Source organism: Chlorocebus sabaeus, chromosome 29 (genome assembly GCF_047675955.1).
Source record: "Chlorocebus sabaeus isolate Y175 chromosome 29, mChlSab1.0.hap1, whole genome shotgun sequence".
Classification (NCBI taxonomy): Eukaryota; Metazoa; Chordata; class Mammalia; order Primates; family Cercopithecidae; genus Chlorocebus; species Chlorocebus sabaeus.
The window spans coordinates 16,981,476-16,998,970 of NC_132932.1; the positions used below are offsets into that span (position 1 = coordinate 16,981,476).

General features: G+C 51.1%; 1 long non-coding RNA gene across 5 annotated transcripts in view; it reads right to left on the minus strand.

Moving 5' to 3' along the window:
- Nucleotides 1–840: 840 nt before the first annotated feature.
- LOC119620310 (uncharacterized) overlaps nt 841–17,495 on the minus strand; it is a 36,940-nt gene continuing 20,285 nt past the window's right edge. For 2 of the 5 annotated variants that reach the window (XR_012091804.1, XR_012091805.1), the window contains exons 2-5: nt 11,730–12,180; nt 11,037–11,118; nt 10,131–10,268; nt 841–4,284 (exon numbers count right to left, since the gene is read on the minus strand). This is a non-coding gene — a long non-coding RNA (uncharacterized lncRNA). The remainder of the gene's footprint in view (nt 4,285–10,130; nt 10,269–11,036; nt 11,119–11,729; nt 12,181–17,495) is intronic. The other 3 variants (XR_012091808.1, XR_012091806.1, XR_012091807.1) reach the window with 3 other exon arrangements.

Sequence of the window (17,495 nt, forward strand, 5' to 3'; positions counted from 1 at the left end):
TAAGTGCCTGGCATCTGGACAGACAAACGTGAGTGTGCTGGCATCCTGGCTGCAATCCCCCCTCCTCCACCACACACGGAGCTACACGGGCCACTTTGGATGCCCAACTTGGCCTCATTCTCGTTCTTGGTTAAATAGGAATAAGGATAGTGCCCAGCTATGCACACAGATGTGAGGATTAAGCCACGATTTAAGACACAAACTAGCACTTAGAATAGTGCCTGGCACAGTAAGTCTTGATTATTCTCTGCAGTCCAAAGGCCTTGTGAGAATGAATGCTGTGATGAAAGCAGGGTTGTGAATTAGCTCACACACGAAAAAACTTACCAGGGGCTTTCAAGAGACTCACCACCCCCGCCTGCCCCCATCCCATTCTGGTCACAGAGATGAGATCTGGAGGCCAACTCCACTGCTTCCCAGCTGTGTGGCTTTGCCTTTTTCTTAGTCTCTCTGAGCCTCTGTTTCCTAGACTATAATATAAAATTCAGTCTTACGGAGTCATTGTGAGAATTACATGAGAAGACACTGATGGAAGTTGAGGAGGAGTGTGGGGGCTAGCTCCCAACCTAGAACCTCCAGGACCCCTCTCCTGAGAGCAGGGCACCCTCAAGGCAAGGTGGGCCTTGCACTGGCCATGACCTTCTCTTCTTGCCCAAATGACCCTAGCTCAGGTCAAGACGACAGACTTTCTAAGCCTTGTAAGACTTCTTGCTCCATCCTTTGCACCCATACCAGGATCCCCACCACACCCCAAGACATGAAGAGTTGTTTTTGCTGGTGGCAGAGTGCTACTTTCCTCACTCATGTCCTCCTAGAAAAACTGACCAGAGACATGGAAGGCTTTGCAAAGAAAATTTATTCATTGTAGGTTGCAAGAAAGGCAGGGGGTTCACAGCATAGGAAGAGACCTCTCCCAGAGGATGCCCTAGTACTCCCTCAGGAGGACCTGTGGGGCTTGGAAGGGTCCTGGTGATTCAAGCTACCTGAGTGCCATTGCTGCTCTCCTACTTCTGCCTCTCCAGCCTCAGTCTTTCCAGAGCCCACCAGGCCAGCCTCTGGGAAGCACTGGAGCAGGTCTCGGGAGCATCCTCATCTTCCTGCCAAGGACCCCAAGGAACAGCCAATCCTGCAGGAATGCAGATGACCAGCAGCCATGGGCTCCAATCTGTATGAGGCTCTGTAACCCTGTAAACCCCTCCTTTCACCCCGCTGCCCAGTCCAGGTTTGGGCAAAACCCAAGGGATGGCATTAGGTGGAACTGTGGGAGAAGCCCAGCTAAAAGACTATTTGAAGTGACCCTGCAGCGCAGGGGTTAATATCTCTATATGTGGGCACTGGCAAGGGGAGTCTGCAGCTTTAGGGACCTCCTATAAGTGGCCAAACCAAACAGGATCTCTTTGGAGTCAAAGTACAGACTTCAAAGTCAAAGAGACTTGGTTTTGATCTCAGTTCTGGCACTTACAAGCTGTGTGACTTAGGACATATAACTTAACTTTTCTGGGTCTCAGTGTCCTCATCTGCAAAATGGGTGTACCAATGACACCCACACACCATAAAATGATGAGGAGTCACTGCACTAAGGCATGTGACCTGGGACCTGACAGCCTTCTGCACTTGGTCACTCTTAATGCTTTTTTTCTTCCCAGTCCACTGGCCCCACAGCCAATCTGAAGTGACTGTAGCTGTGCCCAGGCCCCAGGGACCAGGTTTCCCAGACCCCTCTGGACAGCCCCATTATGCCTCTTCCTGCCCCCTGCCCCTGCTCCCTCCCAGGCTACTGAGGCACTACTGAGAGCTCTGCAGGCTGCTGCAGCCCCTGACCTAAGGCAGGTGTAGCCTGACCCAGTGCCACCAGGGAGGGTGGTGTGCAGCATTACCTCTTGGAGACACTTTCCAGGCCATTTACTCTTTCAGGGATGAAGTAGGGGTGGCAATTGCCCTACTGGGCACCCGCACCTCTTCCGCCCTGTGATGTCTTTCTCTCCACACATGCTGCTTATGCAAATAGGCCCATTCACAGCCCTGTTCCCCACCCCCCAGCACGGTGATACTTTTGGGCTATGGCCAAATGGGGACACTTCCCAGTTCACCATGTCCAACACCTGGCATGACCCCAGTGCCTCCAAAGGCCTCCTCCCCCAAACAAGCAGGTCCTCAGGGCAGAGGGGCAATGTCTGCATGGAAGGAAACTGAGAACCAAGATCTAGCCACCATCCCCCACCCACCTCCCCTGTCCCTAGCCAAGCTCCTGGCTCTGCCCCTCACCTGCAGAGGAGCTGCAACAAACCAATTAACTTCTTTTGATTTGGTGAAACTGGAATAATGATACCCACCTAAGCAAGACCCAGAGACAGTAAGCCTGGCACTTAGTAGGTTTTTGATTAACACTAGCAACCATGATGATATGTGATTATTAGGCCCCAAAATGGCCCATGGCTGAAGCCACCAGTAATTGTGGGATACTTTCTCCAGTAACATCACTACCACCCTCTTAAAGCACCCATGCCAAGTTAGTTGATAGAAGTTAAGCCTATTATACTGAACAACCCTTTACATCTTTCAATAAAAGTATCTTAGGAGCATGAAAAGAAAACAGAACAGTATAGAAGAGTGCATTCCCCCATGCCCACTCCCTAGAGGTAGCCTTCCAGTACATACTTCCGTATATAAGCATACTTATGACTCACTTTTAAACATCTACAAATAAGATCGTACTCCACAGCCTGTTCTGTAACTTATTCTATTCACCTTATCATGGGAACTGGCCAACCTTCCACATCAACTCATATACGGAGATCTACCACACCGATTTTTACAGCTGCATAGGTATTCCACAGTATGAACAGACCATAGGTTCATGTCCATTTCTTTACACTCTTCAAAAGAAATGCTCTGATGAACATCCTTCTACATAATTCTTTGGGAACTTTTACGAATATGCCCACAGAGTAAATAGTGCCATTTTTGTGACCAAGTATATTTGCCTTTTACATTTTGATATTGCCACATTTCAGAAAATATTGTAGAATTTACACTCCCCAACTGACAGTGCTTGAGTGTCTTGAAATAGGCATGTGATGGTACAGAAACCACAAAATTAGCCTGCCAGTTAGTGCAGGCCACAAAGGCACCCACAGAGCCAGTGGAGAATGGCACTGGACTAACATGATGTCCTTAGGGTTGTTCCCAGTGGTTTCTTCCTATCCAGGCCTGTATAGGCTAGGGCCCAAGGGTGCCCTGAATCAGAAGGGAGTGGGGCCCACAGGGGGACTGGGTGGAGGGCAGGCCAGCATGTCCCGCCTGAATGATTTCCTGCAGCCATTGTCTCTGCCCCGCCTGGTCTCCTTGGGGGGAGTTTATTCAGAGGCCTTTGGCAAGGGGGCTAGACAGGAGGAGGGTGTGCAGTCCTCACCAAAGGCACCCAGGAATGTGTCATAGGAGGGGGAGAAAGAGGAAGGGGGGGAACCCATCCCTGGGAGAGACGGGACGTCAAGAACCCCTGACTAATGAATAGCGAGTTTGCCCTTGAACCTCACTGGGTTTCGCCATTCTCAGGCATAGAACAAGAGCTGAGACACGTCTGAGCCCAGCTGCACAGGGACGGCGGCGGTTCATCTCAGACACTTTGACAGGCCGGGCCTTTTCCCTGCATAGCTCAGATCTGCCTCCGGACTCCCCTGGCAACAGCACAGCAGCATGGCTCCCGGGTCCAGGCCCTGCCTGCTGTGAGCAGGAGGAGGGAGGAAGAGGAGCACCAAGGGGAGGACAGCTGGGGAGAGGGAGTCGTTAACTCCTAGAAGGCTGGAGTCCCTTGCTTTGGCAACTTTGCCAGTGTGCTGCCCTTGGTCCTAGGCTGGAAACACGGTGAAGAGCTTCCGTTTGCTGGAGGCCTACCCAGAATGTTCCATGCACCTCAGACCCAAACAGATCTGACAAGAACAGACACAGTGAAGAAGGAGATGCTAGGCCAATGGGCCAAAGGCAAAGGCCCTTGAGGGATGGGTTGGGGTACATTTTCCCAGATCCCCTGCCAAGTCCCAGATGGGCAGGATTACGGGGTCCTCCTCCTCCATCCTGGTCCCTGGCTGTTACAACCTCAGAACAGAGGCTACTTGTTCTCCCTTCCTGCTGGGCTTTTTCCCTTCTGAGGCTCTTGCATGTCCTGGGGTGGCTTGGCTCTGTGTTCCAATCCTGTGACCTTGGCAAGAGCCACAATTCCTCTGTCTCCATTTTCATAAAAGCTGAAAAGAGGCTGTCCGATCATACTTCACTTCACAGGACAATCTAAAGATAAGAGAAATAATATGTGAGAAGCTTTGCACTCTGGGGAGGAAGGTGTCCTATAAATCTCATTCAGGTATTATTAGGGCTGAAATTAGGTATTTCTGCCCCCTGGGGAAAGAGGGGCAGTGGGCTGGGGGGAGGCGCTCCTCCAAGGTTGTCTCAGCACTTCCCCATCAGGGCAGTCCTGAAACTCAAAGGCAAGAGGTCAGGAAAGTTAAGCGTTTATGTCTGTGGCCTTTGAAGCCTCTGGGTACAGCTGGCACTAGAAGGTAAGACAGAACATCATTTCGAGGTACTTTATCTGTGTTATTTCTATGCCTCACTGCAACTTTATGAGAAAGGTGTGGTTATCTTCATGTTAGAAATAAGGAAATAGAGGATCAGAGAAGCTAAGGAGCTGGCCCAAGGTCACGCCAGTCATATAAGATGCTGAGCCCACATCCATGTATCAGCTGTACCAGTGGAAGAGCCGCCTAGCTGGGGTCCTTCGGAGAGGGGTCAGCACCAAAAAGTAGTGTTTCCCCCATGGTTGCTTCTCAGGGATTGGAGCTTTTGAGTCTAAAAGTTCTGGCCTAAGGAAGTGGAATGCGGCAAGTCCCAAGGAGAACACTGCAAACCCACCTTGAGGGCCACCTGAGCAAACAAAGTCACCAAGGCAAACACCACTCAGAGCAAAGAGAAGTAGAAGAAAGGACAAAAGCATCCAGATTAGAGGTTTTTACTGCCCAGCCCCATGCCCCTTGCCAGCAGTGAGCTGGGTTTTCATTTTTGTAGCCTCTAGGTAATGGTGCCTCCTTGCATCCCAGGCCAGCTTGAACAGGACAAAGCTAACTGTTTCCTGTAAGCCAGGGAGCTGGGAGCAGGGGTTACTGGCAGGTAACAGAGTAAAAGAAGCAGGAAGAACTCCCAGATGAAAAAATGCAGGGGCTAAAAGGTACCTCAGATACCATCCTATTCAATGCTCCTTTTCTTTTTTCTCTTTCTCTTTCTTTTTTAAGAAATAGGATCTTGCTCTGTCATCCAGGTAAGAGTGCAGTAGTGCGATCACTGCAGCCTTGGAACTACTGGGCTCAAGGGATCCTCCTGCCTCAGCTTCCCAGGTAGCCAGAACTATGGATGCATGCCACCACACTCGGCTAATTTTTTCATTTTTTAAGAATAGCGTCTCACTGTTCTCAAACTCAGGCTGTTCTCAAACTCTTGGCCTCAAGAGAGCCTCCTACCTTAGCCTCCCCAGTTACTGGGATTACAGGTGTAAGCTACTGCACTAGCTCAATGCTACTTTTCTGGGTCCAGTAAAGGAGGTGGCTTGCCCAAGACCACTCAGTGGAAAAGTGGGCTAGAGTCCAAATCTCTGACTTCCAGCTAGGTAAGGTTGTGTCTTCCTATGCCCTTGTCACTTAACCAGACCACCTTAGGCCCTCAAAGCCATTAATTTCACCCAACAAGGCAAAGAGATAGGCCAGGTAAAAGAAGTCAGTGTTGGCTAAGTGCACCATGTGTCCAGATGTGGCCTCGGAAAGCCTGGGGCTGGGAGAAGATGCTGCCTGCCTTGAGGTCAGAATCTTTCCACAATGACAGAACATGGCTCCACACTACCCCAACACGACACTGCCATACTCCACAGTCAGATAACAGAAACCATGAACTTCCCCTGGCTGATTAAGAAACAGGCATGAGGAGTTAGATCAGAGCACAAACAGACCCTCTAATCCTGACCCACGGTGCTTCTGAGAAGGGACAGGAAGGAGGGGCAGCTCTAGGGGACATGAGGATGGCGAGAGCCCACAGAAGCAGCTCTTCCTCAGAGCCTGGTGGGCAGGTCTGCTGCCAGCTTGGGGCAGGAGCTGGGAAGGCCCTCAGCTCACTGCCCTCTGCTTCCAGGTCCTCTTTCAGGTCAGGCAGGGTGCCCCATGCTAGGCACGCCTGACTTGCTTGAATGCAAAGATCTCAGGATCCTGCATCCTGCAACCTCCTCAGGAGCTGCCCTCAAGGGATGTCTGTATGCTTGCTGATAAATGGACTCATGATGGGGCAGAAAGACACAGGGACAAGTTCTGCTCAGCTGTGCCCTCCTCCCTGGGTGATGGTTTGGGCCAGCTGTCATTCTGACTGGTTGGTGCCCAACCTGTACAGGTGGTTAAATATTCTGAATATCACCACTGTCCACATTCTCCAAATCTCAGCTATCTTAAATGACCTGCAGAACCTTAACTCCTTCATCTCTGCCCCATATCTAAAGGAAAAGGAGAAGAAAAATTAACCCCATTGAGTGTTTCCCATGTGCCCAAGAGTCTTCATAGCAGCTCCAATGGAGGTAGGGATTATGATGCTCATTTTATAAATGAGGGTTTGGAGGCTCTGAGACATCCAGGGTCTGCTGCAGAGTCATGGCAGAAGCAGAGCCCTGGGCCTCGGCCCACAGCATCTTCTCCTCTGTTCCTACCCTCCAGCCAAGGTCCAAGGCCTGGGGGCTGCCCCAGTTCTGCTAAGCTGGATGCCTCAGAACCACTCGGGCTTGCATTCACACCCCCACCTCAATTTCCTGTCTCTCCTGGATTTTCTCAGGGCTCATCGCTGAGAGAATCAGGGGTTCATCTCAGGGGTTCTCTCCCCTGCTCATCTAGGCAGGGAAGCCATTCCACCCAGCATACTTGCTTAGTTCTAGACAAATCCCCACCCCCGACTAACCCAACAGCATATTCCTGGCTGACCACGGGGATGATACCTACAACTTACAGAGACTTCTTCTAACTGGGATTGGCAGCCAGAGGATTTGGGGGCTGGGGTAAGGGTGGGAGCAGCTACCAAACAATAAAAACTTAGCCATGCAGAAAGGGCCAGAAAGCCCTAATCTTGGGAACTTTCCTCCTGAGGGACAAAGAGGAGGTGACGCCCGACTGCATGCAGGGTCTGTGCCTCAGCCCTCCACTGGGTACCACCTGTGCTGGGTCCAACCCTGCCGGGCCACTGCCTTAGGAGTGGGAGCTGCGCTCGGAATGTGATTCTCCAGCTTTGCATGACACTCTGTTAGCAGAGTGCGACTCCCAAGATCCCCTGTCACCTCCTAAAGCCTCTGCCAGCCTGCCCCCCAGCACCACAAGGATCACCAGATTAAGGAGCTCAGAGCTACAGCTGAGGCGGCTAAACTCTGGGAGGTAGGAATGGGGAGGGGCAGGGAGGCCAGTGGGCAGCTCTCCCAAGGCCCTGCTGCCCTGCCTCTTCTCCCAACCCGTACTGTAGGCAACTCTCTCACTCTATCCCTGCCATGAAGCGCTAACTTCTATCTTCTTTTCTTCTTGAACTTTGGACTTTACCACCAGTTATCCAGCTTGAGTGAGGAGCAGTTCAGGGAGACAGGGAAAGGGGTAGAACGAGAGGCACCCCAGAAACAGAAATAAAGAGAGAGAGAGAGGCGGGGAGGAAAAAGGCAGCCCAGATGGAAGGAACAAGTGCACTGTGTATGGGAACTGGCTGGCACAGCGGCATGGGAAGGAAGGTCCCTGCTGGAAGGGAGGTCCAGGGTCTCTCCCCTGCCTGGCCTGAGTGGCTACCTGAGGTTAATTCCAGAGGCTCCTTGTGGGTGGCTCTGGTCAGCTGCCTGGCCTCAGTGCAAGGTATATCCCACAACACTTGATGAGAGAATGGGAGAGTGACAGAGATTGGGAGGCTGGCAAAGAAGGAGCCAGACTCCCTGGCCACTTAACCTGAGACCCCTGCACTAAACAGCAGGGTGATGCTTCATCCCACTCCCCACCCACCACCTGGGGTTATTCTGAGGGGCTGTGGAGAGGTGGGAACTCTGAAGTTCCCAGATGAACCCTGACCCTTCTCAGCCCTGTCCCCTGCCCACCCCCACCAACCCTGTCCCAGGACCTGCAGGGGCAAACCAGGACACACCTAGGGCCCTGGCCAGCAGCTGCCCTCCCTCCAGCTTCTCCTTTGCCACTGCCAAGGTCTCTTCTGCTTGGCAGTCTCTGTGCAGAGAACCAGGGCCTGCTTCTCACCACTGCAGGTTAGGGATGGGGAAGAGCTCCTCTGTGAAGACCTGGGAAGACAGGCTCTGCCTGCTCTTGGTCCTCCCCACACTCTGAAAACAGGAGCCCACACTGAATATCAACAGGGATGAGGCCAGGTGCGGTGGCTCAAGCCTGTAATCCCAGCACTTTGGGAGGCCGAGACGGGCAGATCACGAGGTCAGGAGATGGAGACCATCCTGGCGAACACGGTGAAACCCCGTCTCTACTAAAAAGTACAAAAAAAACTAGCTGGGCGAGGTGGCGGGCGCCTGTAGTCCCAGCTACTCGGGAGGCTGAGGCAGAAGAATGGCGTAAACCCGGGAGGCGGAGCTTGCAGTGAGCTAAGATCCGGCCACTGCACTCCAGCCTGGGCGACAGAGCGAGACTCCATCTCAAAAAAACAAACAAACAAAAAAAAAACAGGGATGAAATCCTTCCTGCAGCACTCCCCTCCACCCCAGCCAGAATTCATTAGTCCCATTCCTGTCATTGTGCTAAATTAGCAAATGCTAAATCAACATAGTTTTGAAACGATCACCACTGTTACCACCATCAGAGGCTTTCTGAGCTAGAAGAGAGCCAAGAGATTCCTGAAGTTCAACTCACTCCTCTTGCCAACAAGAAAACTAAGATTCAGGAGTTGGGGTCACTTGGCCTGCCTGAGGTCACATAGAAACCGGTAGCAAGGACATGCCTTACGCCCTGTCTACCAGACCCCTTTCCTTTCAGGCCAGGCCTCTATGAGGTCCTAAAAGGAAGCTTCTCCATCATATCCCACACAAGATCCTGGTCCAACCACAGGCGGCAGGGGTCTGGGGACAGGGGAGGCCGTAATGCGATCAGCAGACTGGCCATCTGGCTCGGGGACGGAGAAGAGTCCAGACTGGCTGTTTCTGCTGCCCGGTCCCAAGGGGCCCTGTGTCGCAAGAGACAGACTGCCAGATGGACAGGCACTGGCCTGGGTCTGGGAGGAAGCCAGTGAGTCCCAGCAGTCAGAGCTGACCAACTTTCAGACATGGAGGGGTGGCGGGAAGAAGGTATAGGGAGCAAAGCCAGGCCTCCCAGACGGCAGAGAGACAGAACTATAGGATGGGAAAGCCGCAATTCCCTGGCCAGGCTCAGAGCCTGGCTCTCCAGGTAGGCCCAGCCCCTCTCAGCTCCAGGCCCCCAGGCTACTGGCCAGCCACAAACAGGGCCCCCTCCCGGGGAAAGGCAAACACATCTCCCCTGGCACCTTCTCAGACATGCATGCAAAACTAATTAACATGGGGAGACATGCGAGCAGCCGGCCAGCTCCACACCCTCGAGTCCACGCAAACAAGGCAAGCCCTTGTCCAGGGGACGTGCACAAAGCTTTGTTGCTAATTTAGGCATCTGTCTCTGTCTGGTCTGGTCCTCCTGCCTGCGCTGGGGTTTTTCCCAGCCCCTTGGACAATGCTGGGAACAGGCCCACCGATCCCTTATTCAAATCACACCCGGGACAATGAGCTCATTGTGCAGGCCACAGAAAAGGGGATGCTGGGGGGTGGGAGTGTATAACGGGACATCAGGGAGTAGAGAAGGGTGGGGGGTGTACAGAAAATGGGAACCCAGGAAAGTGTTTACTAACACAGCCCCTGCAGCTGCCTTGGGCCCCTTGCCCCCTTTCAACCTGGCTTGGAGCTGGGGGGAAGTGCTGGGACTCAGAGCTAGGGGTCCCCAGAGTAGAAGGCTCAAACCTTCATTTTGTTGACCTCTCCCACCTTCAATAGTTTATAGCTACCTCTGCACATCTAAGGCCAGGCACATTTTTTAATAGGGTGGTTTGGGGGCTTCTTTTCTTCTTACTTCAGGCTTAAATGTGCAGATCCCAACTGCAGAAGAGGAGACAAGGCTGAGGGAAGAGATGTTGGCGGCTGTGCAGGGTGGGACCTGCTGTCTCGGCCATTGTCTTCAAGCAACGTTTCATGTTCTCCTCCTTTCCAGCTAATAAATTAGAGAGGAGACGGTGAGCTGCGAAGGGAGAGGCTCCCCATGGATGGCGGCAGAGGGCTAGAAGGCAAGTCTGGGAGCTCACAGCAGATGGGGCTCACCCAGCTCAGCGGCTGCTCACACCACACCTGGTCAGACACTCGCATGCAGCCCCATACAATGAGCAGTATGGAAAAAAATCCACAAACACACATACACACACACACACATACACACACACACACGCAACTCCTGAGGTCCCTGAGGAGGACAGCTGGGCTTTGAAATGCCCTCCCCCTTTACCGCCACCTCCCCAAGCTCCTTGTTGCACTGAGCACGCCTAGACAAGCCAACAGAAACAGACACACATAGCCTGTCACTGACACAAAGACACACACAAACACACACACACACACCCAGAGGCAGCCCCAGACACACACACTGACAATGGTGTAATGAATGTGGGAGGGCGAGAACGTTCAGTCAAAAGCCCACACTCTGGCTGCCCAGCACCGGGGTGGCTAAAAGGTTGTGGAGAGGCTGTGAACTGGCTCTCCCAACAACCTCCTCCCCAAGGCTCCCAGGACTGCTGCCGGTGACACAGGAGGTGAAGTAAAATACCGTTTCAGGCATCCAGATGGAAGCAAATTCCTCCAGAGACAGAAAAGTTTGGAACTGGTCTCAGCCCTTAGTATTGGCTGAACTGTCTGGAATTTTTTTTTATAACAAAAGAAAGGGTGCTCAAAACTCATCTGAAGTATCCTGCATTTTGAGATGATATACCTTGAAGCTGGGGCAAAGTGGAGCCTTGCTAGGATAGTTTCCTACTGCAGTACAATCCACAGGTTACAGTGATTCCTTCCTGCTGTTAAAAAAAAAATTCTGTGAAGGGTATCATAGGATGAAGAGGAACACAAATGGTTCAAGTATCAGAAACTCTTTAAAATGTGTTTCTGGGGTTCCCTCTACCATCCCAGAGGAATGGAACTATAGTAGGTTGAACCATAAGAAATTGTCAATATTTGACTATTTTTCATCAACAAGAAAGAAATTTCATATGGGTCAACCTAGTAGGTGCTGGTTCCAAGAACCACCAAGGATATTTTCCCCTTTTAAATTAAATTACATTTTTTTAAGAGACGGGGGTCTCATTCTGTCACCCAGGCTGGAGTGCAGTGGCGTGATCATAGCTCACTGTAGCCTGGAACCCCTGGGCTCAAGTGATCCTCCAGCCTCAGCCTCCCGAATAGCTGTGACTGCAGGTGTGCCATCATACCTAATATTTTCCCTTTTTAAATTGTCCTTCCCAAACTGGGTTATTTTCTCCCTGAATGTAGAAAAAAAATAACAGTATTCTAAAACCTAAATCTACCTTGGACCATCCATCTACAGCCACAGAAATACATCTTTCCAGCAGCTGGAAAGAACTGCAAACACACATGCGCAGCCCAATGCCCATGTCAGGAAGGGACCCACCTTTGGACTCTTGCCACCAGGGCTTCTGCTTCTCTTTTTGCTGTCTTCTGACTCCAGAGCATGTCCTGGATGGGGACAGAGGAACAGGAGAGGGAAACTAGAACTGGAAATTGGTCAACTGCACACCCAGCCTCTCCAGGACTGGACTCGGCATACGCTCTGCCTTGGAAGAAGCATCTCCTGGGCAGCCTCATAACTCAAGCACATGCTGTCCACTGGCTGCCATATTCAAACCCAAGGCCAGATTCTGTGCATGCAGTATTCATCCAGCAAATCACCTCCAGGAGACCCAGGCAATGGAAGCCAAAGGGTGTGGACGCCACCCAGCGTAGGGAAGGCCTACTCATTGCCAGCATCTGGACATCCATTGGTTCCGTTGCTCACTGTCACAGAAGTCGGAGCACACCACATCTTCCTGGGAAATCACCATCACCAATCTCTCTGGGGTTTCCTAAGGAAGGAAAGGTTGGAGGCTTCAGAAGCAGAGCACAGCACTGCTCTGTGTCTCACCACCTGCTTCTCACCTGGCCACAGAGGAAAGCCTGTTCCATGTGTGCCCATCCTGCCCACCAGCAGCAGCTGCTGAGGGTGCACACTTCCCCTGAAAACGTTTCTGGTGGCTAAGGACCTGAGGTTCTATTTAAAGATACAGAACCACCTTCTATACAGCCAGAAGTGGTAGAGTCCCTCTTATATCCCTGACAAATGCTATGTAATTTCTGAGAGCTTTATCTTACTAACATACACACACCAACGTCAACAAAACCGCCAAAAAAGCAATAATAATAAGATGACACTTATTGCCCTTCCCATTCCTGGAAGGCAAGAAAGAATGACAGAGGCTGCAATTTGGGCTTTAGGGCTAGTGAATTCATTTGCAGGACTAGGCCCAACCCAGGGGCTGTGAGAATTACTCCCCAAAACCTCAGCTGTATGAAGAGAGGCAGCTGGGTATCCCCCATTGCTAACTTATATACAGGCCCACCTGCCAAAAACTGTACTCAGGATCCAACCTGGGTGCAGGGGTAGCATGAGAATCAAGGTAAAATTCTAGCCTTGGTGCTCTGAACAGCATCTGATTTCTTCTGAGGAAGAGAAACCTACACGAATTCATCAAGATGTAATTTATTGTTTGATTACATTTAAGATGTTTCCTACCAATCTCACAAGTAAATCTCGATAGATTACTGCTATTTTGATTTATAAAATCAAACTGCCTTTTAGTCTGGGTGTGGTGGCTCATGCTGTAATCTTTTTTTTTTTTTTTTTTTGGTGAGACAGAGATTTACTCTTGTTGCCCAGGCACGATCTCGGCTCATCGCATCCTCTGCCTCCCAGGTTTAAGCAATTCTCCTGCCTCAGCCTCCCGAGTAGCTGGGATTACAGGCATGTGCCACCACGCCGGCTAATTTTGTATTTTTAGTAGAGACGGGGTTTCTCCGTGTTGCCCAGGCTGATCTTGAACTCCTGACCTCAGGTGATCCACCTGCCTCTGCCTTCCAAAGTGTTGGGATTATAGGCGTGAGCCACTGTGCCCGGCTTATGCTATAATCTCAACATTTTGGGAGGCCCAGGTGGGAGGATCGCTTGATGCCAGGAGTTTGAGACCAGCCTAGGCAACAAAGAAAAACCCTGTCTCTACAAAATAAATTTTTTTAAATTTTATAAAATAAATATAAAAGTCTGGGTGTGGTGGCACATGCCTGTAGTCCCAGTTACTCTGGAGGCTGAGGCAGAATTGCTTAAGCCAGTTCGAGGTTATAGTGAGCTATGATCAGGCCACTGCACTCCAGCGTGACCGACAGAGCAAGACCTTATCTCAAAAAAAAAAAAAAAAAAAAAAAAGGTGTTTTTAAAATGAAGAAAGGGTAACTGAAATGTCACAATTCTTTTTTTTTTTTTTTTTTTTTTTTGAGACGGAGTCTCGCTCTGTCGCCCAAGCTGGAGTGCAATGGCCGGATCTCAGCTCACTGCAAGCTCCGCCTCCTGGGTTTATGCCATTCTCCTGCCTCAGCCTCCCGAGTAGCTGGGATTACAGGCGCCTGCCACCTCGCCCGGCTAGGTCTTTTTTTTTTTTTTTTTTGTATATTTTTAGTAGAGACGGGGTTTCACCGGGTTAGCCAGGATGGTCTCGATCTCCTGACCTCGTGATCCGCCCGTCTCGGCCTCCCAAAGTGCTGGGATTACAGGCTTGAGCCACCGCGCCCGGCTGAAATGTCACAATTCTATACAGAAACAATGGAATCTAGAGAATTACAGTTCTAGCTGAGGCTAAACGACAGCTTAAGGTCATCACAGGCAAAGCATGACATGTCCTCTGACGCTGTTCTCCCAGGCTCTTGGGACATGGAGAGGGGCAGGAAAGTCAATAAACCACAAACTGATGATAACTGTCAGACCCGGAGCGCCTGCTAATCTAGCACACCACCCCTGCTAGCCTGGCCTTCCAGCTCTAAACAGATATATGCCTTTCCACATCACACAAGCTGAAGTGCTGGGCCAGGGACTGTGGTTTCCTTCTCTGTATCCCCAGGGCCTTGCCCAGAGGCTGACACATAATGTGTGGTCAATAGACATTGAATGAATAAATGAGTGTGGTAAGAAAAAATATAGTGTGGCATGGGAAGACTTCCAATTTCAGAGCCCCGTAGTTCCCTTGCAAAGTGGGAAATGGCTCCACAGCACAGCGCTGGGGCTGCTGACGTCTAGGCCAGGTACCATAAGAGGTGAGTGGCACAGGGTGGGTGTGGCTGCTTAGCTCAGGTTGGCCTGGGCAGCACAAGGCCTGATAGCCTCCAATACCCACCAGTCTTGCACATGGTGACCAAACCAATTCTCGTAGCCTGCTCCCTACCTCGTCATTCTTATCCTCCACCATCTGACCTGACCTACATCCAAATCTCAGGCCCAGGCCAGCAGGAATCCTCCTCCCACTTCATCTCCACAAAAAAAAGGCCCTAGTCGAAGAGTTCTCCCCATCAGCAGGAATGCCGTCTTGCCCTCTCGACAGCCTAGAAGACCTGTTTGGGCACAGTGAGGCTTCTCCACCCCAATCTAATTCCTCTTCTCTTAACTCCCAAGGACAGAGACAAAACATCAAAACACTCTGCTCCTTGGATGTGTGCCGCCTTAGGCTGGTAATAGCTAGTTTCTCTGCTCCTAGAGGTCAGGAGTTCTCCCTGCACTGCAGAGCCTATGGCTGGTCTATAAACACCACAGCTTATTGTAGAGTGACTAACAGAGAGCTGACCCTGGTCCCTTGCTGGCCAGGGAAGGTGGCCTTCATTCGTGACAGACCAGCAAGATGGGGGATGCATCTTGAGTGTCACAAGGTAAGTATTACTATTCCCAATTTTGCAGATGGGAAAACTGGCTCAGACGAAGAGGGGAAGGAGTGTCCTGTGGGCTCTGAATTAGATCAGACCAACCCCTCCACCTGGATACCCACTGGGCCACACTGCCTCTGCCTCACACCACTATGGTCTCGGAGTCTGTCACCCACAGTAGAAGAGAGAACGGTGAACTCGATACTGGGTAAAAGAAGCTGCACATTCAAAGGGAAGGGTAGCTATAAACTTGAGACTTGTTTCTTTACTCCCCTTTTCCCCAGCACTCATCAAGGAGGTAACATGCCTTCAGAGGCATCTGCCATCTCTCCTAACCTAAGGAGACAGTAGGAGCTATGGTGCAGAACTGGGCAGATAGGAGGAAGGCTTGACATTGTCTGCTTAAGGACAAGATGAGATGGGACAGAGGATGTGGGCCCCCTTCCCTCCTCCAGAAGACCATGGGTGCTACATCAGGGGGATACAACATTGCAAAAAGCAAAAGGCCAGCCTCATCCTGAGCAGCCACAGTCCCCAGTCCCTTGGCACTGTGGGCAGGCTGGTAGGCTTGGGCCAACCCCATAATTTTACAGACTGAGGCACAGCAGGGATATGGAACACACAATTAGGAGATAAATCCGGACTGGGTGGTATTCTGCTCACTCCTCTAGCACTGCACCAAGGCTCCCAGGGGCCCAGCATGGAGCCCTCCCATCTTGATTCTCCAGGTGTACTGCCAGACCCAAGCAGGAGACACTGCAGAGGCATCCTTTGGCAACCCAAATGAACTTAAGCTGCTTCCCAAAGCCCAGGCTGATTCTTTGGGAGACAAGGACTCACTGGGGGCTGACAGTCCCTCCTATGCAAGGGCTGTAGCCCCTGTAACACACCCCATACAGTCACCCAAATGGCATTTGGCTTAGAAAAGAAGGGAAAATCCCTGGTCCAATTTACTACTCTTTTTTCTCCCAAAGAGACAGCCCTCAAAGGAGATACAATATACAAAGCATTAGCACAGAACCTGGCACAGAGTAAGTGCTCAGTAAATGGTTCCTGTCCCCATCATCATGACTCATTATGACTTCCTCGATGCCCATTTCTCACCTCCCAGGTTCATGTGAGGAGCCTTCTTTTTATAAATTCAAAGCTTACTGGAGCTGGAAGGCCCTTAACCCAGTCCAGGGTTTCCAGGGCAGGAAACTGGAGTTTCTGAGGGGAAAGGGGGCTGGAGGCAAGCCCAGACCCACAGCCAGGGGTCCTCCAAGGGGAGAAAGCTAACTGAGGCCCCTCTGCCCTTTGACAGCAGTATGAGCCCAGCACCTCCCCGGAAAATCTCTCTGAGGCCCTAAGGCTTGGCAGGGAGCCAGGGCAGGAGGCCTCTCCAAGAAGACGCTGGCTCTGAGCCAAGACGCATCCCAGAAGCTCCAGCTCAGGAAGAGCAGCAGAGGCTGAGGGGAGGAGGGGCAGCCAGGAGAGGGGTGACAAGGAGCCCTCGGGCCAAAGGAAACAAACCTGCTGAAAGTGGGTTTGGCACGAACCTGGGATGCATGGCTGCCTTCCCGTGCCCTGTGGTTTCTGCACATCTGGGAGACTATGAAATCACTGCTAGGGACGGGGGAAGGAGGACGACCCTCCTGTTATCTACAGCTGTGCCCATTCAAACTCCACTGGGGCACTGCTAAACCTTCATCCAAAGATTCTTCTGGGGTTTACCTATTGGTTGCCTTGTCCCCACCTTAAATGCTGAAAAATACAATGTTGTCTACAGATTCAAGCCACGACTTCTGCCTCCAAGGACTGAGGGGTAATCCCCATTTAAAGGGCTATACTAGGCACTCCTAAAAGCCCCTTAAGGCACGAGGCTCTCTATGTGCCTCCTCTCTAGCTTTTCCATGGACCTCTATGCACAGAGCCCTGTGTGGCCACAAGCCTCCTGGGGGAGATCAGGATTAGTTACTAAGCACTGGGGATGGAAGAGGTCTTGAGCCTCTAGTGTAGACCTCACTATCCAATGAAAATATGTCAGTTCCAAGTATAATTTTAAATGTTTCCGAAGCTTCATTAAAACGTAAGAATGAACATGTCATTTTAACAATATATTGTACTTAACCCAACATTATCATTTCAACATGCCACGTTGACCACATTTCATGAGATCAACAGCATGGGTGTCTAGTGGTTATCATACAGGACAGCACAGCTCTGGACAATAGCAACCTCTCCCCATTTTCAGATGAGGATGAGAATGTGGTCCAAGTATCTAAGAAAAGGGCAAGAGGATAGAAAGGGAAGTCCCAGCTGTGCCCATCAGCCTTTCTCTTCAGCTTCCAAATACACAGTCATGGCCTATGAAATAGATAATTTTATGATCAATCAAATTCAGGGAGACTGCAACATAAACCTATTTTGAAGCAGACAACCCAGAGAGGAGCAGAAATGA